At 38.9% G+C, this 25,152-nt stretch overlaps 1 long non-coding RNA gene and 1 pseudogene across 1 annotated transcript; both read left to right on the top strand.

Annotated features, from left to right (window-relative positions):
* The first annotated feature begins 10,856 nt into the window (after window positions 1-10,856).
* LOC138829370 (uncharacterized) lies at window positions 10,857-19,198 on the top strand. Its single transcript, XR_011372565.1, has 4 exons — window positions 10,857-11,176; window positions 13,283-13,416; window positions 17,431-17,482; window positions 19,159-19,198. It is a non-coding gene; the product is annotated as an uncharacterized lncRNA (long non-coding RNA).
* A 5,292-nt stretch (window positions 19,199-24,490) lies between these two features.
* Window positions 24,491-24,587, top strand: LOC138829381 (U6 spliceosomal RNA; annotated as a pseudogene).
* The last annotated feature ends 565 nt before the right edge of the window (window positions 24,588-25,152 follow it).

Raw genomic sequence — 25,152 nt, 5'->3', positions numbered from 1 at the left:
GAACTAGTGGCACTAACAAAAGCCCTACAGATGGGAAAAGGGAAGAGACTAAACATTTACATGGACAGTCGCTATGCATTTGCCACTGCGTATGTCCATGGAGCCATTTACCAAGAGAGGGTTTGACAGCTATTAAAAATGAACAAGAAATTTTAAGGTTCATCCGGGCCTTATGGGAACCAGCAAATATTGCCATTATCTACTGTCCTGGCCATTGAAAGGTAACTGATTCAATAACCAAAGGAAATAACTTGGTCGATCAGGCAGCTAAGGGGGTGGATCTCCAGCCTAAAGCAGAAGTAGACCCAGGGCCCCAAGCTTTGCCTCCTGAGCCTCAGTACTCCCAAGAAGATTTGGAGTGGATAAAGAAAAATTCAATGGCCTATAAATCCCCAAACAGAGAAAGAAATAAAGACTGGTGGAAAACTGGTGAGAGAAAACTTATCTTGCCACAAAGATTGGGCAAGAGGATTCTTATGAGAATCCATCGGGTCTCTCACATGGGAACTGAAGAATGGAGGACTTGTTCCTACACTCAGAAGTAAAAATCAGGCAAGGAAATCAACTCATTGAGGACATTGTTAAAAATTTTAAAGCCTGTCAACTTACCAATGCCCTTAATCAACTGGTTACAAAAGGAGCTTGCCTCCATGAAGATAGGCCAGGTGTATATTGGGAAGTAGACTTCACAGAAATTAAAACTGGAAAATTTGGATATAAATATTTGCTAGTTTTTGTAGACACCTTTTCAGGATGGGTTCAAGCCTACCCAACAAAGCATGAGACTGCGCACGTCATATCTAAGAAGACCCTGGAAGAAATCCTACCCAGGTATGGCATCCCATCCACCATCTGGTAAGACAATGAACCAGCCTTTGTCCCAAAAGTAAGTCAGGGAATAGCCGCGGCACTGGGGATGGATTGGAAATTGCACTGTGCTTATAGACCCCAGAGTTCAGGGCTGGTAGAAAGAATGAATCAGCCTCTAAAAGGGACCTTAACTAAATTGGCCTTTGAGACTGGCGCAGACTGGGTATTGCTGCTTCCTTTTACCCTGTTTAGAGTAGGAAATTCACCCTATCAGCTTGGCTTTACTCTTTTTGAAATAATGTATGGACACCTTCAACCCATTATCCCTAGCCTTAGACTGAATTGCTTGCTGATTTGGATGATATTGAATTTCTGTGTAAGCTTGACTATTTAGAGCTGGTGCATAAGAGGATGTGGCCCCAGCTTAGAGCATTATATGATTCTGCTTCTATTCCTACCCCCATTTGTTTAAACCAGGGCACTGGGTGTTTGTTCGAAGGCAAAACCTGAGATCTCTGGAGCCACAGTGGAAGGGACCTTACATGGTTCCACCCTTACATGGTGCTACTGGTGTGTAGCCCTGCTGCTACTGTGGCATTGCTGCTTGGATCCACTGCTCCCATGCCAGACAGGCTGACCCCTTTGCCCTGGACAAGCATGGGGAAACATGGGAAGTCTCCAAGCATCTTACCCAACCAGTCTGCATACACCTCAAGAAAAGAAAAATGAACTGATTGTTATTGGTATACTTGTTTAATAATATGGCTATACCCATTCAAGATCAAGAGCTGTTGGAGTTCAGTTTAAGGCTGGAGCCACAAGATTGTGTTCCAGGACCATAAGTCAAGGGGGGGAATGAAGGGTTAAAGTTTTGAGGCAGTGACCACTTGTTGCTTATTTCTAGCAGAGCAACACATGGTGGTAATACAAACACCTGGTTGGTTGTGTGACTTTATATACCCTGTAAAATGTTTACCTTTGGGCGCTCCTCCTAGGTGCTACTGTGTAGGAGTGTAGGACAAGGCCTGAGATGCAGCGCGTTTAAATAAAACCTTACAACAGCTGTAAAGTCTGACTCTTGGTGGTCTTTTTGGTGGGGGTCCTGCGACTGCGGTATAACAATGTTTCCATTTTTCTCTAGTACTCCTCGAAATATAGACTAAGGGTTTGTGTGGAGAGGCTCCTTGGTGAATCCCTGAGAAAACCACTTGAAGCCTCCTCAGGAGAAAGCCATTCAAGCCAGCTGAGCAGGAGAGTCTCTGAGACTATTTTCTCCAATAAACCACCAGAGAACCAGAAGTAGAGCAGTGGCCCAGAGGGTAGAGCTCCAGCTTTGAGAGAAAAAACTGAGCAGGAGATACAATCCAGACAGTTAGGAAAGCCTGGGAATTGCTTATGTCCAATTAACTACCAGCTGGCGGGAAGTGGAGCTGTGGTGGTGGTAGAGCTTCAACCTTGAGCAAAGCAGCTCAGGAACACATCGGCCCCTGAGTTTAAGCCCTGGGATGGCCACAAAAAAATTCAAAAAGAGAAGGCCAAGTTTATGTATCAGTGCCCTACCTACTTATGTGTGTATGTAAATTACCTCCCATAGTGCAAACTCTGCTTTTATTTACTGGTTTATTTTTCAGATATGCTAATTGTGCATACTGCATCATTCTCTTCATTTCAGGCCCATTGCTTTTCTCTTCCAGGGCGCTAGGCCTGTGTCTTTATATGATGCACACTGAAGCTTTCAACAGCCTTTATTTACATTTTATCATGAGGGCAATGCAGGAACAATCACAAATCAGGCAGGGGAAGAGATCAGGTCTCTTGGAAATAACCGATATTCAGAAAATTAAACTTGAGAACATAAAATGGTAGCATACTTATGTAAAAACTACCATTAAGAAAAAAATGAAGGGGCTAGGAATATGGATTAACGAGAGAGTGCTTGCCTAGCATGCAAGAAGGCCTGGGTTCGATTCTTCAGGCACCCGTACACAGAAAAAACCAGAATATGTGCTGTGGCTCAAGTAGCAGAGTGCTAGAGACAGTGCCCAGGCCTTGAGTTCAACCCAACAACTGGCAAAGAGATAGCTACCTAGTCAGGAAGGTAGGTAGATAGATAGAAAGAAAAAAAGAGAAAGAGAGAGAGAGGGAGAGAGAGGGAGAGAGAGAGAAAGAAGGAAAGAAAGAAAGAAAGAAAGAAGGACGGAAGGAAGGAAGGAAGGAAGGAAGGAAGGAAAGAAGGAAGGAAGGAAGGAAGGTAGGTAGGAAGAAAGGAAGAAAGGAAAGAAGGAAGAAAGCTGATAGATGAATCCGTTTTTGACATCAGAAGGAAAGAAGGGAACACTTCCCAGTCACGAGTCTTTCTGCAGTGTTCCAGGACTCCAGCATCACCTTCACACAAACGCAGATCAGGATGACTGTCTCTGTCCCACTTCTCAGGCAGCCAAGAGCCCCAGAGTCAAGAGGGCAGAGCCAGGTTCTAACTCAGGTGCTTGGAGACAGAAGAGAAATGGCCCTGCTCCTCCTTGGACTGTGGATTTGCATTAATGATGTGGAGAATGTAGTAAGGAAAATGGACTGGCAGAGATAGGAGGGCCTTCAAACCTGAAAAATGGAGAGTCAAAAGCCCACACCTTAAGACCAGAGAGCAGGGTTTTCTACTCTGTTCCTCTCCTCTTCCCCACAAAACTGGCTCTCTGTAGGTAACCTAAAGATAGCCTGAGGCTCCCTTCACCTGAGGGAGGAAATTTAATTAGTCATCGTTTGAAGATACTGAGAGAAGCCTGACCCTGCTGTAACTCTAACAAATGTTTCAGGTTTCTCCCATTGCTGGCTGTGCCTGGAATGAATGAAGTGGTTTTGCAGCTCACTTCCCTTCCCTGTTGAGTGTGTACATTCTGCCTCCTAATCCTGCAGGCCTAGTTCTCTGCACCTAGCCTGGCTTTTGAAACTGTTTTCTGTGCTTCAAATACAGTGTTACTCTGGAGTTCTTTCTGCTAACAGCCAGGGCTTGGATCCTGAGAACTTCATTTGAACCCCGATTGGGTCAATAATATTTCTTTCCTTCTTCTGTAGCTCAAGAACTCCAAGAACATTTAGAGTGCAAGTAACTTCTCATCACCAAGCGAAACACAGGAATTTCTTGAGCATCTGACCTTTCAGAACAGGAAGCCAGAATGTCCTAGATTTCCCTACCTTGGCTGGTTTCACCCTGTGATAGAGACCTCAGCCTCCTGAGCTAGGGTGATGGGTGTAAGCTATTGGTTCTCTGCTAGGGTCTGAACTGTAATGACCTTGACAATACAAGTCAACTGCTTATCACAAAGGGCTTGGGGAGCATATTAAGCCTTTCAACAATGTGCCTTTCAGAACCTTGTAGGATGCAAGTTTATAATGCTAGAATCTGAGAGGCTGGGATTATGTATGTGCTACACTTGAACCTTGAGGTCTGACTCCAATTCTGGTGTACATCATCATTCATTTTCCAAACCATATTCTCATAAATAGCAAATAGGAAAATTACTTTGATTATCCCTCACTCTTTATCCAGTGTGTGTTTCAAACTGAAGCCTGGGCTCTGTCTGTGAGCAATTCAGCTCAAGGCAAACACTCTACCACTTGACCCACAGTGCCACATGGGGTTTTTTGATGGTTCATTGGAGGTAAGAGTCTAACAGGCTTTCCTTCCTTAGGCTGTCTTCAAACTGTGATCTTAAGATCTCAGCCTCCTGAGAAAGTAGGTTTCCAGAGCCACTGGAATCTGGCGTATTGTTTTTGCCAGACCTGGGGCTTCAAATTAGGGCCTGGGTACTGTCTTTGAGCTTCTTTTGCTCAATGCTAGCACTCTACCACTTGAATCACACCACAACTTCTGGCTTTTTCTGAGTATGTGGCACTGAGGATTCAAACCCTGGCATTCAAGCATGCTGAGCAAGCTCTCTACCACTAAGCTACATTCCCAGCCTCAACCTTACGATTTTATCCCTCAACTTGCCTATCCACAAGAAAAGGCTTCTGAGTATAAATCATCTAAACAAATCCCTATAGGAAGTTGTCCAAGATAAATAAGACAAAGCTCATACTAGGGACAGACTCTAACCATGTGATGACTTGACAAATGCCTCCATTTAATTATGTATCATGTTTCAACACTTAATTAAGTATTAATGAAAATGAGTCAATGTACTGAATTATTGTGTATAATTTTATAATATATGTACACAACATAATAACTATTATGTGTATAATAATACTAAATAAATAAACAATTAAATGAATAAAAAATTAAATACAAAATCAATAATAATCATAATATGAAATAAATATACATATGTACCTATATATCTTATATTACACATGTATACAAATATTTTTTTCAATTGCAAGGCCTTAATTCAGGCCCTGGGAACACTAGCTTGAAAATCTTTCCCTCAAGGACAAGGAGCTTAGCCTTCACCCAAGGTGCAATAGAGTTACTTAGACAGTGAGCTCAAATCCCAGCAATGGCAGAAATACTGGCCCCAGTTCCAAGACAGTGACTTATTATTTGTAACAGAAACAGTTACATTTATTCAGTTCCATACTGAACACTGAAAAAAATCAGTGTAGAATTTTGTACAGCTATTCAGACATCCATCCCTTACTCCCAAAGTGCTTCTTGAGCACTACATAATTTTGTACGTTTTTCATTTTAAAATGTTGTACAGAGGGGTCACAGTTACATGAGCAAAGTAATGAGTACATTTCCTATTGAGCATTGTTGCCTCCTCGTTTGTTTTTCCCCTACCATCCCTTCCCTCCCATCTTCACAACTAACTTCCCTCCTGAGGTCAGTGACTTATTTATTTTTGGCTTGGCATGGGGTTTGAACTCAAGTAATAACAACTCTGAGCCTTCTGTCACATTGCTACGGATTCATCAAGACTCTGAGTTCAAATCCCAGGCTAGGAAAGAAAACTGGAAGAAATTCCAAACCAAGGAGCTTTATTATTTCAATTTAGTTAGTTAGTTGGTTAATTAATGAATTAATTAGTTAATTAATTTTGCCAACCACGGTGCTTGAACTCAGGTCATGACAACTCTGACTCAGCTTCACTCTCCCTAGGATGGGGTGCAGCCTCGGGACCCAAAGCTGATCCTGGGACCCTAGGCCCAGAGGGTTTGCAGGAAGAAAAAAAAAAGCACAACAGCACAAAAATTGGGGAGCTGTAGAGGACTCAGGGTTTTACAAGTTTTTCTTTGCATGGTGACCATCCTGGGTCTGAATGACATGGTTTCAAAGTGGACCTGGCCTGCCATTGCTGATGGCTGGCAGGCTATCAGGGAAGCCATAAGCCAACATGTCAACATAGGCTCTGGGTTCAAATCATAATCCTTACACACTAATAGCAGGAGATCACAAGAGATTCATTCCTATGCATAAGAATACAGATTGAAAGAGTAGTTCATACATTTGTCTAGTCTAAAATTGGATGCAATAATCCTAGGATGTTGATTGACCTTAATTAATAGTTTATTGAGCATGAAAAGAATAATATTTTTTCAATGGAGATATAATAAATACCTAAAAGTTGGTAGGAACGTAGTAGATGTCATTCAGTCATAGATAGACAGCTCTGGAACTCTTTAACAATATCTATTTATTTGTATACCACCTTCTGCCTATCCATGTATTGCTGTTTTGGCCAATCCTGGGTCATGATCTCAGCACCTAGGAACGACCTCACAGCTTCATTGGCTAGAGGCTTCTGTGCTCACACTCATCCAATCATGAATTGGGCCTGCTAGGCCCTGAGTTCAGATCCCAGCACTGCCAAATATTTAATCTTTGAGTAAGAAGCAGAGTGTGATATATGTTTTCCTTTTCTGGGAGAGTCCAGGGTGTCAGGCATGATGGAGAACACATCTACAAATCTAGATGGTATGTAATATGATGTAAACAATGTAATAAATGGTATAGGTGTCATGAAAGTCAATGAATAAATCGTAAATAAATGAATAAAAAAGAAATCAAATGAATGACCACACTAAACGTGATATGGACTGAACATCTATATGGAAGTATAAATCCTACCACACCAAACACGGTATCTACTGACCATCTGTATGGAAGTATAAATCCTGTCTTTAAAATGTATATACGGAGTATGTTTTCCATGCCTGAGGCTTGAATTCAGCCCACCCCCATGAGAAAGCAATGGCGGGAAATCCTGAGATACAGGAAAAGTCATGGAATGCGATTGATATCATCAAATAAGTAGTTAATGCATGATGTGACTAGGAAATGATAGGCAAGACTCATGGGGTATCACTTATTTGTAAAGCAGTGTTGATTAAGCATGACAATAATCATCACAGTCATGAAATGAAGACATCTGGAAAGATCCAAAAATCAGTAGACACATGGTAGATTGGATTCCATCACAGGTTATCATCTCTCCTACTCTATACAATTGTGTACTTATTTGCATACTACCTTCAACTTATGAATGGATGACTGCTGTGTGCCCTCCCCCCACACCCTCACCTGGGGGTCCATCTCAGGTCCTGGGAATGGCCTTACTCCTTAGTGGATCACAGACTGGTGTGCTCACATGGACCCATTCGTCAATTGGGTCTGCTAGTCCCGGAGTTGAGATCCCAGCAGTGCCAAAAGATTCATCCTGATGTCAGAAGCCAATTGTTGCACCTGTGTTCCTTTCCTGTGTAAGTCCTGGGTCTCAGCTAGGATGAAGAATGCATGGGCCACCCTGTGGCCACGGAAATAGGTTGTTATCATGTGAGCCCAGTTATACCTGTCATCATATACTGAAGAAAATACACAATACATCCATGAATAGCATACAAAATAGAATAACTACACTAAATGCACAATGCAGTCCACACATAGATTTGAGTATACATCCCATGTTTAAATGATGCATTCAGGACAATTGTGGCCCCCCCGTTGCTCGATCTCTGTTCCTGGGAACCGACCAGCTCCTTAGTGGCTCACAGTCTGGTGTGATCACGTGGACCCATTGGGCAGTTGGGCCTCCTAGGCCCAAAGTTCAAATCCCAGCACTGCCAAAATTCACCCTGATGTGAGAAGCCAGTCATTGCACCAGTTTTCCTGTGCTGTGCAAGTCCTGGGTCTCAGCTAGGATGGAGAATGTATACGGAACTCTATACTCATGGGAATAGTTTGTCATCCAGGTCACCACAGTTATATCTGTTATCCTATACTCAAGAAAATACACAATACATCAATGAATAAGACACAAAATAAAAGAATGACTACACCGAATGCAAGATGCTGCCCATCCATGTATGGAAATATAGATCCTCTGTTTAAATGATGAATTTATGACTATATTGGCCCCAACCAGGGCTTCATCTCAGGTCCTCGGAATGGCCTACCTCCTTAGTGCCTCACAGGCTGGTGTGGTCACTTTGAACTATTCACCAATTGGTCCTGCTAGGCCCTGAGTTCAGATCCCAGCACTACCAACAATTGGATCAGGCAGTAAGAAACCAAGTGTGAAACTTTTTTCCTTTTCTCTGAGAGTCCTGGGTGTTAGGCATGATGGAGAACACTTCTACAAATTTAGATTCCATGTGATAGGATGTCATCAATATAATAAAGGGAATGGGTGTCATCATAGTAAATTCAATGGTAAATAAATGAATAAAACAAAAAGTACAAGGAACAACCACACCAAACGTGTATGGACTGAACACCCATAGGTAAGTACAAATCCTGCATTTTCAATGTATATAAATAGTATGTTTTCCAAGGCTGGGGCTTGAATTTTGGCTTAGAGTACAGGCCTGACTTTCTTATCTTCAAGTACGGTGAGCTTGCCCTTCTAACACAGTGCTGCAGATTTCCCCAGAACTTGAGTTCAAATCCATAGCCTGGCAGAAAAACGGGGTGAATTGCAAGCCAGGGAGCTAATTTCTTTTCATTATTTTTTGCTCAGTAGGGGGTTTGAACTCAGGTTGTGGTAACTCTGCCTCAGCTTCGACACCCTATGCTGGGGTGCAGCCACTGGACATACAGTAGATCCTGAGATCCTAGACCCCCAAGCCTTGTGTGGCAAAAATGTACAGAAAAAATGCAGCGAGATGGCCTTTTTATGTTTTCTTCCTTTGCACGGTGACCCTCCTGGGTCTGAATGACACTGTTGCAAAGGGTACTTCACCTTGCATTGCTGAAGGTTGTCAGACTATTGAGGAAGTCATAGGTCCACGTGGCAATGTAGGCCTTGATTTCAAATCCTAGTCCTGACACCAATCAATGGCAGGAGATACTAAGAGACTCGTTCCCATCCATGGGAATAACAAGGGAATATTATCAATGTCAAGGTTGAATGAATTGATGGTGAATGATGCTCCTATAAAATTAGACAGCATAATTTCAGAAGACTGATTTTATTTAATATTTATGAAGCATTAAAATAATACTATTACTTACAGAATGTAATAATTTCAGGATACTGATTGATTTACTTAAGAGTTTGTTAAGAATGAAAACAATAACATTAATTATATGGAGGCATTATAAATACCCAAGTATTGGTAGGAATGTAGTCTATAATACCGAATAATGTATAGACATCTCTGGCACTCTATAAAGATATATATTTATTAGTGTACTACCATCTGCATGTCAATCTGTTCTTATTTTGTCAACCGCTGGGGCTCGATTTCAGGTACTCAGAGCTGCCTGTCAGCTCAATTTGCCACAGGATGCCAGGCTGACACTCACCCATTCATGAATTGGGCCTTGTAGGCTGTGAGTTCAGATGCCAGCACTCCCAAAAAATGAATCATGTAGTAAGAAGTTGATGCTGACACGTTTTCCTTTTCTGTGAAAGTCCTGGGTGTCAGGAAGGATGTGCAATACATATGCAAACCTATATCCTATGTAATCAATGTAATCACTGTTCTATGAGTCATATTAGTCAATAAAATGAGAAGTCAATACATGAATAAAACAAAAAATAAAATAAATAACTACACTGAATGCAATATAGAATCAACATATGTATATAAATATAAATCATATATTTAAAATGTACACAAATAGGATGTTTTCTAGTGGTGGGCATCGATTTCAGGCCTAAGGAACAGACTTTGAATTTCTTGAATTCAAGGAGGCAAGCTTCCTCTTTCTACACAGTGCAACAGCAGGGATACCTAGGCCATCAGTTCAAATTCCAGTCCTGGCAGAAAAAAAAATAGCATCTCCATGCTATGTGATGCCCAATTCGTAGGTATTTCATTTGGCTTCCATTTAATGAATGTGATTGTTTAAATGCTTCATAAAGTATTAATTAATATCGACCAGTGTCCTATAATGTAATTGTGTATAGTTTTATCCTCAAATCATTCAAGTACTGCCCATTTAATCATGATATACATCACATTCCTTTGGTAGTCATATGAATAGGAATGAGTTTCATAGGATCTCCTGCCATTTGTTGGTGGTAGGACCAGGATTCAAACTGTGTGCTCCAGCTCCTACCACTTCAACCTGAGGATAGGGAACTCACAGGTCTGTCCAAGAACATCAGCAAAACCAATGATTAGTCAGGTATCAGTGGCTCTCAGCAGTCCTCCTTAAAACTTACAAGTTTGTGAAAGGAGGATCATGGTCAAAGTCACCCCAGACAGGAAAGCCCTTGAGACTCCTGTCAAACTAGTGCCAACAAAGCCAGAAGTAAAGCCATGTGGCTCCAGTGGTAGAGAGCTAGCTTTGATCAAAAGCAACTCACAGATTGTGCCCAGATCCTGAGTTCAAGGTCTGGGAACAAACAGACATAGACAACAATCTGTGCAGCCATCCGGCTAAAGCAGGTCACCCTCTTGTCCCCAACTGTCATGGACAGAGTTCCCTGGGGAATGGGCTGCGTCATTCTACCTGCATCACAGGATTCCAGCCACACCCCCATTGTTTCATGGTTCTTTCTGACCAATGGGATACAAGAATGGTGGCCACGCCCACATTCCATGCCGACCAGTAGCACCATAATTCCCTCTGTTTGTTGACACCACTTCCAGCAGTTGAGGAAGGTAGAGGTGGCTGAGTGGTGAGCAAGATACTCGAGGCCTAGGAGGAAAGGCCTTCCTCAGGCCCATCATGTGTCTGCCTGAGCCCTGGCCCCCTCACCCCCTTCCCCATGGAGCAGCATTTCAAACCTGGTGCTGTGGGCTCAGACCCATGGTTTTCTCAGGCAATGGTGCAATGGTGGGCCAGGAGCCAGCTTGCGGCCAGGACCTGGTCCTTGCTCCCCTGTCCTCTGCTCAGGGCCTGAGTGTGTGTCAGTCCTCTGCCATTGCTGCTTGCCACACCTGTAGCAGCTGCCAACAGCTTCTGCCAGCAACACATGTGAGTGGCTGCCACACATCCCTGCACCTTGCACCTCATATCCCCTCCTCTCTGACCTGGACCCGCGCCTCCCCTGTGCCCCACAGTCTGGCCCACGCCCTGCCACAAATGTGCCCCAGGGGTGGGGGTGGGTGTTGACCCGAGGATCTCACCCCCATCCCCAGCAGCTAGTATCCCAGGAAACGGGGAGATATATGGTTGAGTGAGGAGTGGGCGCCACAGATCCCCTGGCCTGGAGTAGTGGGAGCCACACTGCCGCACATCTGCACCCTTCCTCTCCCTGGTGAAAACCCGGTGGCTTTAGTCAGAGGTGGGGAGGAGCATGTCTACACCTGCCTTGTGGGGTCTTTTTCTTTTTTTCTGGGGATGGGAGGTGTTGGATGCAGAAGATAGACACCCTTGCTGTGTGAACCCTTGTGTTCTGTGTTCGGTCAACCTTTCACCTGAAGACATAGAGACAGAGAGACAGAGACATAGTCAGAGAGACAGAGAGAGAGAGAGAAAATCTTTTTCCTTGTACAGCCTGACTGTGCTCAGGTGAGTGATCAGTTGGCAAATTGCAGGTGCTGCATGGATGAGTCTTCTGTCACCGGTCTGAATGTGTGTGTGTGTGTGTGTGTGTGTGTGTGTGTGTGTGTGTGTGTGTGTGTGTGTGTGTGTGTAGAATTGGGTTGTAACCAGGAGGAAGAATGTTTTGGTAAATTCTACTGCTATTTTTGAGGCATGTATGGGCTTCACAGCTGAGGTCTGGGGGCCTGGAAAGGTGAGAGGCTTGAAGGGGACACAGCACTGTTAAATTACAAGAACAAGGGTTCTGTGTGCAATGGAGCTGGGTACTCCCTTGAGCCTGATTGGTGGCAGTGGGAGATTTAGAGGACATGGGAGTGTGGCCTGCAGGGGATGGCTTCCCAGGGGGACAGAGAGCATGACCAACACTTAGTAAGGATATGAGTTCTGCTAGTATGGAGTGCAACAGCATAGGTCAGACTCTGGGTCTTCTCATCATGACGTCTGATGGGCGAGGCCAACCCTATCTTAAATCTTGAGCTGTGATCTTCAGATCTCAGCCTCCTGAGTATGTAGGATTATAGGCATGAGCCTCTGGCACTGGGACTCTGGTTCTTTTGGTATATTAGGGTTAGACCTAAAGACCTAAGGCTTGCCAGTCAGGTCTTCTACAATGCGAGTCAAGCATTTCTGTCTTGGGCATTTCTGAGATGGAGAATTAATATATGCTCAGGCTGGGCTGGATCATGGTCCTCCTATCTGTGACAGGCATGATCCACCAGGCCTGGTCTTCTGTAGTTGGGATGGTAGACATGTAGCACCACGCTCAGTCATTAGTTTAGATGGATTGTCCCAAACTCAGTCCATGGCAGCTGATTCTTGACCAGAGGTGAAGCTCTGGGTTGGGCCTCAACCATTGGACTTCAATCTCCTAATGGTACAGTTGAGGAAACAAGGGATTAATACAGAGGGATCTCTGGAGCAGGGACAGGCACAGAGGGAGGGGCCATCTGATCCTGTTCTTGGCAATTCTGTGACTATATGATAGGAAGATTCCCAGAAAGATCTCAGATAGTGTGTGTTATTAATGGTGAAACAGGTATAGGATTATGAAACAAAACATGGCTCTTTTTCTTTATTATCCTATCCCTATGAGTAACGGGATCCTTCATTTTGTTCACTTTTGAAGCTGGGGAAACTGAGGCACAGAGAAGCCAGGTGACCTACTAATGACTCCTAGCTGACAGGAAGCTCTGTCTGACTTCTCTGCCATGCTCCTTAGGACAATGGGTGCAATTCAATCCACTTCTTGTGGTGGGAAGTCCACTTCTTTTCAGTCATGGGGCTTGAACTTTGGGCCTGGGGCAGCTCCCCCAGCTCCTCAGCTCAAAGCTAGCACTCTACCACTTGCGTCACAGCACCACTTCCAGTTTTCTGGTGGTTTTTGGAGATAAGAGTTTCACAGGTGTTCCTGCCGGGCTGGCTATAAACCACGATCTTCATATCTCAGCCTCCATTATACTTAGGATTATAGGCCTGAGCCACCGGCACCTGGCTTAAGTGTAATTCTGACCTTCTTTCTTTCTCTTTCTCTCTCAGGAACTGATTCAATGGGTGCTGGAGGAGGTGGCCCAGCATCTCCATATGGTTGAAACCAAGGTGGCCCTCTCATTCTGGAGGTAGACTGTGGGTCAGGCTCTGTCTTGCTCACTATGTTGTACCAGCTCCATGAGGTAATTCCCTCTGTGCCCTGACTACACTGTGAAAGTAATCCATTATCCAACTAGCCTTACTGGACTCAGTACTGTGTTCAATGCTCTTTTCTAGCAAAAATTTCTGGTTAAAATTATGATACATAGTTACAGAATGAAAATGTAATGCCATCTTAAGAAAGTCATTTAGGGTTCTGGGAATGTGGCTTCATGGTTTGGTGATTGCCTAGCATGCATGAAACCCTGGGTTCAATTCCTCAGTACCACATAAATTGCAAAGGAAACACTGGAAGTGGTCCTGTGCCTCAAATGGTGGATGGTTAGCCTTGAGGAAAAAAAATAAAGCTGAGGAAAATTCCCAAGCACGAGTTATAGCTCCAGGACTGCCAAAACAACAAAAGTAGCAACAACAACAACAGTCTAAGTGAGATTTGGAAACTCTTTTTGCAAGTCTTCGCACCAAAAGGGCAGAGGCTAATTAACAGTTGTGACAGAAGAGAAGGAATAACTCCAGATGGAAAGAAAAAATGATCGTAACTAAGGTATAGCAGAAACCGTTCTAGGAAACCATTTTTGGATATTGAAGAACTAGTTATCAAATAGGCTTATTCCTCATTGCCTTTAGCATTCCAAATCTCCTAGGCTAGTTCTTAATCTCTGTGTGATAAATGTATCTCCTTCTATGCTGTTCTTTCCCACCTGATATCCTTTGCTTTCTAAAAATCTGTCTTTCTATATTTCTCTGTGAACAGTTTCTGATACTAAATACACCTACAAAGATGGAAGAGGATGCTAATGTAAGAGTCCCATAGCTCATGGGTCATTAATGTAACAAAATGGGAAAGGAGGACATATTTTTTGCTAACTCAATCATTCTGGCAAGCTTCAATGTCACATCATTTGGTTCAGATTTCCATTCTTTGTCTACATAGTGACATTAAGTGCACAGAAATGCAAATATGAGCCGGGTGTTGGTGGCTCATGTCTGTAATCCTAGCTACTCAGGAGGTTGAGACCAGAGGATTGTGGTTCAAAGCCAGCCTGGTCAGGAAAGTCCATGAAACACTTACCTTCAATTAACTCCAGATACTCGGAAGTGGTGCTGTAGCTAAAGTGGTAGAGTGCTCAATTTGTGCTGAAGAGCTGAGAGACAATGCCAAGGATCAATATTCAATAATCACAACCAACAAAAAATTACAAATATGGCTTTAATTTTCCCTCAAAGGAATGATGAAGTCAATAGTAATCTTCCCAAATGATTGAGTAGTTCACCTACTTTTGCTGAGTTATTTGTTATGGCTTCTTTGCTAAACATATTCTCTTTTTTAAAAATTGTCAAATAGTAACTTTATAATAAACTTCATCTAATATTTCTTGGTTCAAAAGAGAAGTACATACAGTTGATGTCACTTAGCTTTCTTATTGTCTTAGTTCAAAGCCAACCCAGGAAAGACAGTCTGTCAACCCGTATCTGTAATTAAACACCAAAAATCCCGAAGTGGAGGTTTGGCTCAAGCAGCGGAGTACTAGCTTTGGGCCAGGTGGGAAAGAAAGACAACTGTTCAGGGACAGTGGCCAGTCTCTAAGTTCAAGCCCCAGAACCAGCACAAACTAAATAAACAAGGAAACAAAACAAACCCTGGGTATTTCTTTGGGACTCTCCTTAAAATAGTGGTGGTCTGAAAATAGGCTGCTTTTGCTTATCATACTCACTGGATCCTGCTTTTTTGGAATCCTTATTGCTATGGAAAACTCAGGACTTGACTAAAGGAATTGATAACTGATTCCTGCAACAAGAGAATCATCTCAGGAGTGAAACATCCATCCATAAGACAATTTAAAGCCTCCATATCTTTGCTTCTTTGCAGTAGAACATTTTTAAAATAAAGTGACTTCCTTTTGTTCTATACTGGCCTTCAAATGACACATTGTTTCCTTTTGTAATACTCTCAACCAGAAGTTCACAGACAAGTTTTATATGAGTAAAGGACACACTCACAAAAGTCAGGGACAGAATTTCCTTCCAGCCTAGGATCCTTTTCTTATACAGTAAAAAAGAAAGCAATAGTTAACTTGAACTTTGTCATTTCTCTATGTTCAATTCCTCTCCTGGGATCAGTTTCCACATCCAGTAACAGTTACTTCCACTTACTTCCAGTAACAATCTATGGTGCTGCTCCGGAAAAAAAATGAATGTTTTCTTGCTTCATTGAAATAGCACAAAGATACTTTTGGCCATGAGGTAACACGTGTTTCAGAGACAACTTAGTAAAGAGAAATGAAATTTAAATTGCTTATAAATACATTATCCATGAGAACATTTTGTTCAAACTTCCTATGTGCTCTGTAAATTAAGGTGAATTTTAAATGGGAAGAAGGTTCTCAGATCATTTTTGTGAGTCTATGTGCTGCGCATGAATTTCCCAAGTGTACATGAGTTAAGAGTAAGACAAACAATAGCAATTATAAGAGAAAAAGAAGTTCTGTGTTTATGTATAAGTGTTCAATAAAATATAGAAGACTCAACAAATAAGAAAACATTGAAAAAATAAAGCCAAATCCAATATGTAGATTTATGAGAGTGATATAGAGAAAGCATTACTCCTAAGTGGAACATGAAGCATGAGGCCACTGCCTTTCTAAATCACGCTTGCTAATCACGTAAATGTGCAAAAAGGAGAATGGAAGAATGATTCTGTTTCCAATGCAAGTCAGATATAGGAGAGTCTACACGTAACTGGAAAAAAAGAATCCATCTTGAGAGAACAGGAATTATACCAGCAATGAACCTGGTGGCTAAGATCACATTCCTTATTCTTTCCTTTTCTTATATTCTTTTTGTTGTTGTTTTTGTTGTTTGTGGCACTTGAAATATAGGGCAGGTTGCTGTCCCTCTGAAACGCAGCTCAAGGTTAGGGCTCTTGCACTTGAGCCACAGTGCCACTTCCAATTTTCTAGTAATTATTGGAGAAAAGAGTCTCCAGGACTTTCCTACCCGTGCTGACTTTAAACCCCAATCCTCAGATTTCACAACAACTTGGTTTATGATCACATTTCTAACAGTGTACACTCAGGATATGTAATGTATATGTTCATCTATCTTTTTATGAATTCTTGAGTTAAAAATCTGGGCTACAGGTTAGACTTTACATTCGCAAAAGTGTTTGAAGTTTAAAAGTTGATACTCCTGGAAAAATAAAACCTAAGAATGTAAAGGAGTCTGGGAATTTCAATTTGCATCCAGCTTGGACAGTATAGGCTTTGAGACACTACCTATAATTAATCAGCCAAAAGCTGGAATACCAGTCACGAGCAACATTGCTGAATAACAGCTTTAGGTTTTTGCATACATACATACGAACATACACATACACACAGAGGCACTTATAGGTGCACACAAAAAGACACAAATGAAACAACTCTCAGAATATGTAGAAAAGTTAGAAAACAATAGAAAATAAGTCCTGAGTAAGATTAGAATCAAATGATAATTTTAAATATTAGAAAGCCTTCAAGTGAACATTCCCCCAGAAGTTGAGAATATTACATAGGTAGGGACCAGAGATAGTAAGAAAGTCAAGTAATCATTATTATTATAGGATCCATGGTGGAATGAATCAGGGAACCCTGCAGGTGCATCTGAAAATGTTCATATCCTGTGTCAAATGTTAAAACATCTTTGAAAATAGTACATAAACAGTCTGAGCATTCAGTCTAGTGGATAAGATCATAGGAGAAGTTCAGAATTGCTAGTCTGTTTCTAGATTAAATAAACAAACTATGGCAGGGCAAAGTGCTACAAGCTTGGAATTCTAGCACTCAAACAGGAGATTAGAGAGTGGAATTACATAACAATACCTTCCCTGGACCAGGTAGAATAATTTTGACTCAGTAAAACAAACCAAACAACAAAAAAGGAATACACAGTTGGAAGTTTGGGCTAATTTTGTCATTATGTTTTGAGAAGTCAAGTTTCCTATTGAATGCAACTCATATATATCCTCACTTGTGTTTTAAATGCTCTCATCATTACAGAACATTCCTAGATGAAAAATAGCTCATGATTCCCATCCAAAAATTTGCAAAAGTAAGTCAGCCTCATTCTGTTGGATTCCAAATTAATGTTGAAGGATTACAAAAGCTTAAATCTGGAGAAATAGCAAAGTTCGTCTAATGTAGGACTTTGTAGACCTTGTTAAATTAGAATTTAGATTTAAAATATATTTTTTGGTTTTATTTGTAATTTCATATTCTATAGTATACTACAAAATTATTTTTAAGTAGAGGGATTAATTGTTAAATTCACAAATGATTCTGGCATTCTATTTGTCTAGATATTCTTTCAAGAGAGTTATAATTAGAACATAGTTAATAGACAATTCCCACAGTTCATGTATACTATGTTAATGTGAATAATCTAGACAGAGTTGCCAAAAAATGGATGACATTAATTTATACATTTAGAAAAAACAATTTTTTAAGGGTTTGGTTTAATATGGTATGAAGAGAGTAATTGTGTGACATCTTCTTTCTTCTACCTATATGTAAAACAGGAAGTCATTTCCTTATTTACGTGCCTCTGTATACATGGAGAAAAATGCTAGGTTTGGGGTTTCTTTTCAATTTTGTTTTTGTTTTATTGGTTCATCCTAGAGCTTGAACTCTTGGCCTGTACAGTGTCTCTGAGCCTGTTGATGCTCAAGTCTCGTGCCCTACCACTTCAACCTCAGTGCCACTTGAGTCTGGCTTTTGTGGAGAATTTTTTTGGAGATAAGATTCTAAGAAACCTTCCTGTCTGGGTGGGCTTTGAACCATAATTTTTTTATCTTAGCATCCTGAATATCTATGATAGTTAAAAAAGTATAAATATAAATAATATTTGCAAGTGTTCTGATCTCAAGAATACCAGTGGAGGAAAAATGATGCAGATCAATGTATTGTGGTGTTCTTTTCAGAACAAGGAGGGCGTCACATTAGCAGAGGTGTAGTATTTTTTCAAAATAGAGATAAGGTATTCATGATGTGAATTAAGGAATTTTAAGGTGCCCCTTAAAAGTTGGAAACTGTTGGGCTAGGATGATTTTATGGCATAAATCTTGGGATTGATAGTCATAAAAATAATAGCTTACGCTGTTAAACAATAGCTTACTCTTGAAGAAATAATTATTACACATGCTTCATAGTTTTATCCTCTACCACAATGTGGTTATTTTTCTGTTGACTTCTCAGTCTGTAACACCCCATTGGAAACTACATTTATTGCACAATTATATAACATGCAAACAGGTACTGTTTAGAATCTCTCAGGAATGTTGAGAATTTAAAAATGAGTAGTTATTAGTCATAGGAATTTTGAAGAACACATATATTCTGTCCTCTTAACAACTTACTTTTAAAAGTTATGGGTTTCCATAGCATTTTAAACAGTTTTCTGTTTTATAATGAGAAAGTACTAAATTTATTCTTTTTTGAAAAATTTGGCAAGTATATTGTGAAAATATTGTCTAGTTGGATAACATTCAAGTTGATGACCCTCTGATAAATAAGGGGTAATTAATACAAATTAGATGCCAAATAGTATTGATTTTTAAAATATTACTACATAAAGAATATTATTTCCTGTGCCAATACAGTGAAATTATATTTTACGCAGCTTATTTTTCAATTTTATTATCAAACTGATGTACAGTGGGGTTACAGTAATTGTAAGGTATTAAATCATAACTTTTCAAATTTGTTAACCTTTTCTCATTTTTTTCACAGTTTTCCTTCACCCCTTCATCCCTCACAAGTTGTAATGTACATTTCCAATATATTGTCTTGTGAGTATTGCTATTGCATTGGTTTGCCTTTTGTCCATTGGCTCACCATTATGCTTTTCCTCTTCCCTTCGCTAATTAAGGTAAATGTATATACAATACAAAATGATATATCAGAAGGATAAACCACAGGGGGAAACCCCAAAGAAAACAGAAATCACATAGTTCATCAAAAACAACAACCACAAATGAAAAAATCTGGTTCCATATCTTGGAATTAATTGTGCTTAGCATCAGCTAATATGGTTATATATACGGATAACAAAGCCACTGGAATATAATAGCTGCCTGGATAGTATATCATGAAAATAGCATGTTAACTTTTTGATGGTAATGGTGGAATTAGGATTGGTGAATTAGCGGTTCTGATAAAGGATTTTCAAGAGTTTTAAAGTTATGACAGGTAAATTTTAATTGTTCAAAATTTTAACAACTTAGCCTATTACGAAAATTTAAATTGCCTGGAAGAATAGTCTTTCATGCAAAGAAATCCAAGGAGATTTAGTAGAGTAGAGAGGGAGCAATGTGTATTAAGATGGCTCTTTTTCACACTAAACAAACAAACATGTAAATCCTGTAGGGTTCCTTGGAATTGTCCTTAACCAGGAAATATATTTTCACTGTTTGAAACAAGGTTGTATTGGAATTTAAATTCAAAGTTCTTAAAAAAAAATAAGGCATCAAAATTTGTGAATTTACCTTTAATTACCAAAGAGTAATTATCTGAAAAAGATAATTTGAGTCAAAATATTTAGGGACAAAGTGCTCTTCACAATGAAAGAAGGTGTTGGGATTACACATTTTTGTTTGTAACACTTTCCACAAAATCTTTTGATGTGAAGCAGTGAAACACAGAAAAAAATCTGATTGGATACTTCAAACCAATGATTTCACATTTCTAAGTGGCTTACAAAAGTAATATCCTTATTAATATGAGATAGTGAAGACTTCTGTTATTACATATGCCAAAAAGTTCAGACAAGAATTGAGCAAATGGAAAAGTTAATAAAAAAAGTTTTCTTAGAAGACTTAGCTAAGTATATTGTATTCAGCAGTGAAGGAGAGGCCAAAACTTTTTGATATAAATTGTGTTAGTATTTTTACTCCCTAAAGTGAGTTTACAGAGCCTATTTGGCTCACTACAATGCAGAACTGATTGAATGAAGACATGAAAATAAATTCCACATCCAAATGAGGCAACTTAAAGAGTTTTAAAAGAGAAATAATGAAGATTTCACAGTGGTGGAGCCCATATAGTCCTTCAGCTTCACTAGACATGAAGCCAAGAAGCTGTGATTAATTGGAACTCCGGCAAGAGCTAAGAGGAGGACATAGAAGTAGGAAATAGAAACATTGTCCTTTTGTAACAGACACTGTCTTCCAAGGTATGGGTCATTTAATTCTATTCTCCTCCATCCATCTTGGTGAACAAATGCAAGACCAAGAGAAAAATAATCTATTGAAATAATTTTGCCTAGAATAACTTCACTGTTCCTAATATGGTATCTAAGGAGAATCTTAAGAGAGAAGATAAAAGTGCAGTATTTTTTGTTTCCTATCATCATCTTGTTAGGAAAATATATCTTTGAGCTTAGACAATTCTGATTGAACCAACAAGTGATGGAGTACTTATTTTTGTGGGCATTTTAGACACAAGAAATCTTTTAAGGTAAAAGAAAAAAATAGCCAAATATTTGTGATCACAGCTTCTAGGGCTGTATTCTGGAGACAAAGTTTTACATTAGATTTCTCCTCATTAACATTAATGTTGTTTCATGGCAACCAAATGCAAGAGGGATATTTAATGGACTCACTTGGCCAATTAAACAGCATGAAAGAAGAAAATGGCAAATAATATTTAATGAATTACTTTGCCAGAAGAAAGAAGGAAAAATATAATTCAAAATCAATTGACTTAAAAGTATGAAGAAAGAGTAGTGAAGAGAGATTAGAGAAAATATAGAGTATTGTTTTCTCTCCAATGGAGTAATGGGTTCATGATCTTGTTTCTTCCACTCTAACCTCACAAGCTACCAAGTGTGTCTCAGGACTGGATTATCCAGTTCAGACAGAAAACTCGTAGAAGAAAGATACTATTTGCAGCAGATTTAGGTGATTTATAACCTTAGACATTCTATTTAATTCTGTTCACAATTCTCCCCTATGCCAAACTTCCCTCTTTGAACAGTTTTGTTTGCTTTTCCCAAGACTGCCCTTCATTAATTGATTAAAATTTTGAGAGGTCATATTCATACTCTCTGGAGATTGCTGTTTGGTTGTGATTTTTCTGTTTTTTTGTTTCTTATGTTTTTTAACTGAATTTTAAAAGGTTGTGCAATTGTCCAATGCTCCTAGATCTGAGTCACTCCTTCCATCATTCTCAACCAACCCTTTCTCCAAGATTTATTTCCAATTTACCACTTCCTTTATCATATGTTTACATTGAATATTCTAGCTGTACTTGCCCCTTGTTCATTTTTCATTCACTCTATGTCTTTACTATAATTCCTCTCTGGTTTCAACTTCCTGATAGTCATTGTGTTAAACTGTCTATTAATACTTTGAATGGTTTATATGCATTCTATGGACTTTCAATCCTGCATATTCTTGAACTGATGTCAGCTTATATTTCCATAATTGATTCATCTGCAGCAACAATTTGCTGGAGACTGGAGAGGTGAAGCACCTAAACAAGATTTTATTCTCATCCATTTGGAAGATTAATCTTTAGTCAAAAAGAAAGTTTAAAAAATGGCTTAGAATGTATTCCTAACTACGAATTTTTATAAATGACTTTGTACAATGGTGTGATTCTTTTATTTTACATGGAATAATATTTTCTACTGCCTCTAAGTTTTGGAAAAAGAAGAAAATTAAAATTTATTCCAAAAGAGGAATATGATAAAAATAGAAGACAGATATTATGTTTGTCATATCTCTGATGAATACCCATATTCAAGACTTAAAGTCATATTTCTTACTATGTTAGACAGAGGGAAAACATAAAATAACATATGATAAGGCAACTATTTGTGACTTTTTAAAGTGTACCTTATTAAATGATGAAATTTATTAGCTCAGGTTTGGGTTTGAAATTTAGGAGGCTAACCTATTTAACACATTTCTGGAAGGCCCTTACTGAAAAACACAAATTGTGGGTGGTACTATTTCTACAATTTAATGAATGGTTGAACGTGTTTGGCATTAGTGCTGTGTAAAAAATTCAACTCTATTGTAACTTGCTCCCTACACTTAAAAAACTTGTAATGTCACTAAGTATCATCAACTTGTAAACCGTCATTTTGACGAATGTGATTTTAAAAAGTTTATTTGAAAAAGAATACACTTTCAGAAGATTAAATGTAGATTATCATTGGTTTGAGAGTGACATTTTTATACCACAGAACCATGTTGTACTGAAGTCCCAGTGTTTTGAAGCACTCCTTAATGCTTCAAATATTTTTCTGAATTACATTTGACCTCTAAGTCAAGTTTTTTGGGCTTTGGTAGACCAATTATGGATCTATCCTTCAAGGAACTATTTTTTGGGCCACGTATGTTGGAATAAAATCTTTCATTAATCATAGGGGAGGGGTATTAAAAATAATCTTATGACACATTGTGAACTTGTTCACTCATATGGGCTGGTCATCTATAAGTTGAATGTTTTAATTACAGTACTTTTTCTTAAATTTTCTTATTTCATTCTTTAAGTTGCCTTGCATTCCACAATTGCTTACTGCTAATTCCAGCATTTCAAGGAATTGGGGCCCTGAAATATAGGAAATGAGAAATTGAGATTGGTCTTCAATTACTATGTGCTGACATGGCGCATGGGCCTTGGTGAGAAGTCTTGCCCCTGTTATCTGATGATGCAGGTAACTGGGACCTGGGATCCTAGGACCCATGGGGACTGCAGAAGAATAATGTTTTTTTAGACATCTTAGCAAAATTTAGGTATAATCAATAGGAATGCTTCAGAAATATGGAGAAAAACAGTTTGGGACAAGAGAGTTAAAACAATAAACAGAGCAGCAGAGTAAAATGCATTATAGATTAGAGGAAAACATTGATTTTTTTACCATGTGGATTCAGAAGACCAAGAACAGTTAGGATATATCACAAGTTAATACTAAAGACATTGCATTGATACTTTTTATATTCTAATATATATTTTAAACCTAATTATTTATATTCCAATTCTATTTATTGGAATAAATAAATATCAATTTATTTGTCCAATTATCAACTAATTCTAGTAAGTTTTACTTTGTGAAATATAAAATCAGCACATATAAATATAAAATATATAACTATATATAATATAATTAAAAGGCACAGGTTTGCATTGTTCTGTTGTAGTTACTGTATCAAAGGCAACTCTGTTTTAAAGTATTATTCCATTATCTCTACCTTAGTGTTTGATAGAGTTAGACCTAAAGCTTTACCATTTGTAGATTTACAGCATGGAGGCAAGAGGAAACACTGTGATTAAAACAGTATCAATTTAATGCCTAATAACGAGGAGAAACATATGAACTTCTCCTGCAACTATGAAAATATTTGGTGATAAAAAGGCAGTAGTTTAAGTTCCTGCCTGGTTGGATGGTAGACAGGCCAGGACATTAAGTAATCATGCATATGAACAATTTTTTTACCTTCTTGGCTTTAGCTACTTTTGAAATGGAATGTATAATAAACAATTATATTTTGATAAAATACCTTCTAGTCTGAACAGTTCTGTTTGAACTGTTCATCTCTCTATGATCCCTTGTAACCAAGATTAGTTTTGCTCTAGTAAGACAATCTATGCTGTCAGGGTAAGATATTCTGGTGGGTCTGTTCCCACATGGAAGAAGGGTAAAGGCTCAGGTAGACATTTGTGACAGTAACACCTCATTTGGGAAAATATCAGCTGAAGAAGTTTAGAAGTACCTCTTAAGCAACGCTTACTTTGAATCCATTAGGTCCACATAGCTAACACAGTTGGATAAATAAGTTCTTGAAAAAGCCATCACCTTGGACCTATCTATAAATAATTGAGAGTACGATCAAATTCCAAATAAAAAGACTTAAGATAGTCATTGACAAAAAATTTGCAAATGTGAGCAATTGACTGATCAATATAATTTTTTCTGCTATTCACAGAATTTTAGGGAAATAAGATCGATAGCATTGTTCGGAACAATACAGTTTCTTTGTTACAAGTAGGCACCCATAGATATAGGCTTGTATAAAGATTGCATCATTAACTACTTAAATTTAGAGGATACTACATGCTTCAGCAGCACGAATACTCAAATTACAATGCAGAGATTAACATGGCACTTGCACAAGGATAATATGAAAATTTGAGAAGTATTCCATATGTTTCATTCTTCAGATGCAAGAAATGAAAAACAGTTATTAAAAAGTTGATTACAAAATTTCAACTGTAACAATACACCTAATTCATATAATTAAATTTAGTTTGACATCAGTGTATTAAATATTCACCTCAGAAAGGCGTTTACATAGCATAAACTTTACAAAACTTTTCAAATTAGACAACATTGTCATTTTATCCCAAAGAAAAATAATATTAAGACCTAGAAAAAAAGGAATCAAACTGTTTCTATATGGAATGCAATCAGAAAGGACACATTAATGAACCTAAATATTATAAAATAATGTAGAATTCAAAGTATATCTAGGAGAAAATAAAGTAAATTATGAACATTATGCAAACATAGAATATAGTATATTTTAAAATATACTTTTTCAGACAAGCACCAGAAATATTTTAGTTTCTGTACTACTCATTTCAACAGGTAAGTTAAAATTGTTTCTGATTAAAAAATCACAAACTCTGAAGAAATCATTATACATGTATACAAAAACTATTGAATACATTTTGACATCCAATGCAGGCAATTCACTTGGAAGAATTCTGCGGAAT

Source organism: Dipodomys merriami, unplaced genomic scaffold, assembly GCF_024711535.1.
Source record: "Dipodomys merriami isolate MVZ:Mamm:240054 unplaced genomic scaffold, mDipMer1.0.p SCAF_170, whole genome shotgun sequence".
NCBI lineage: Eukaryota > Metazoa > Chordata > Mammalia > Rodentia > Heteromyidae > Dipodomys > Dipodomys merriami.
This window is presented reverse-complemented; position numbering and strand designations above follow the sequence as displayed.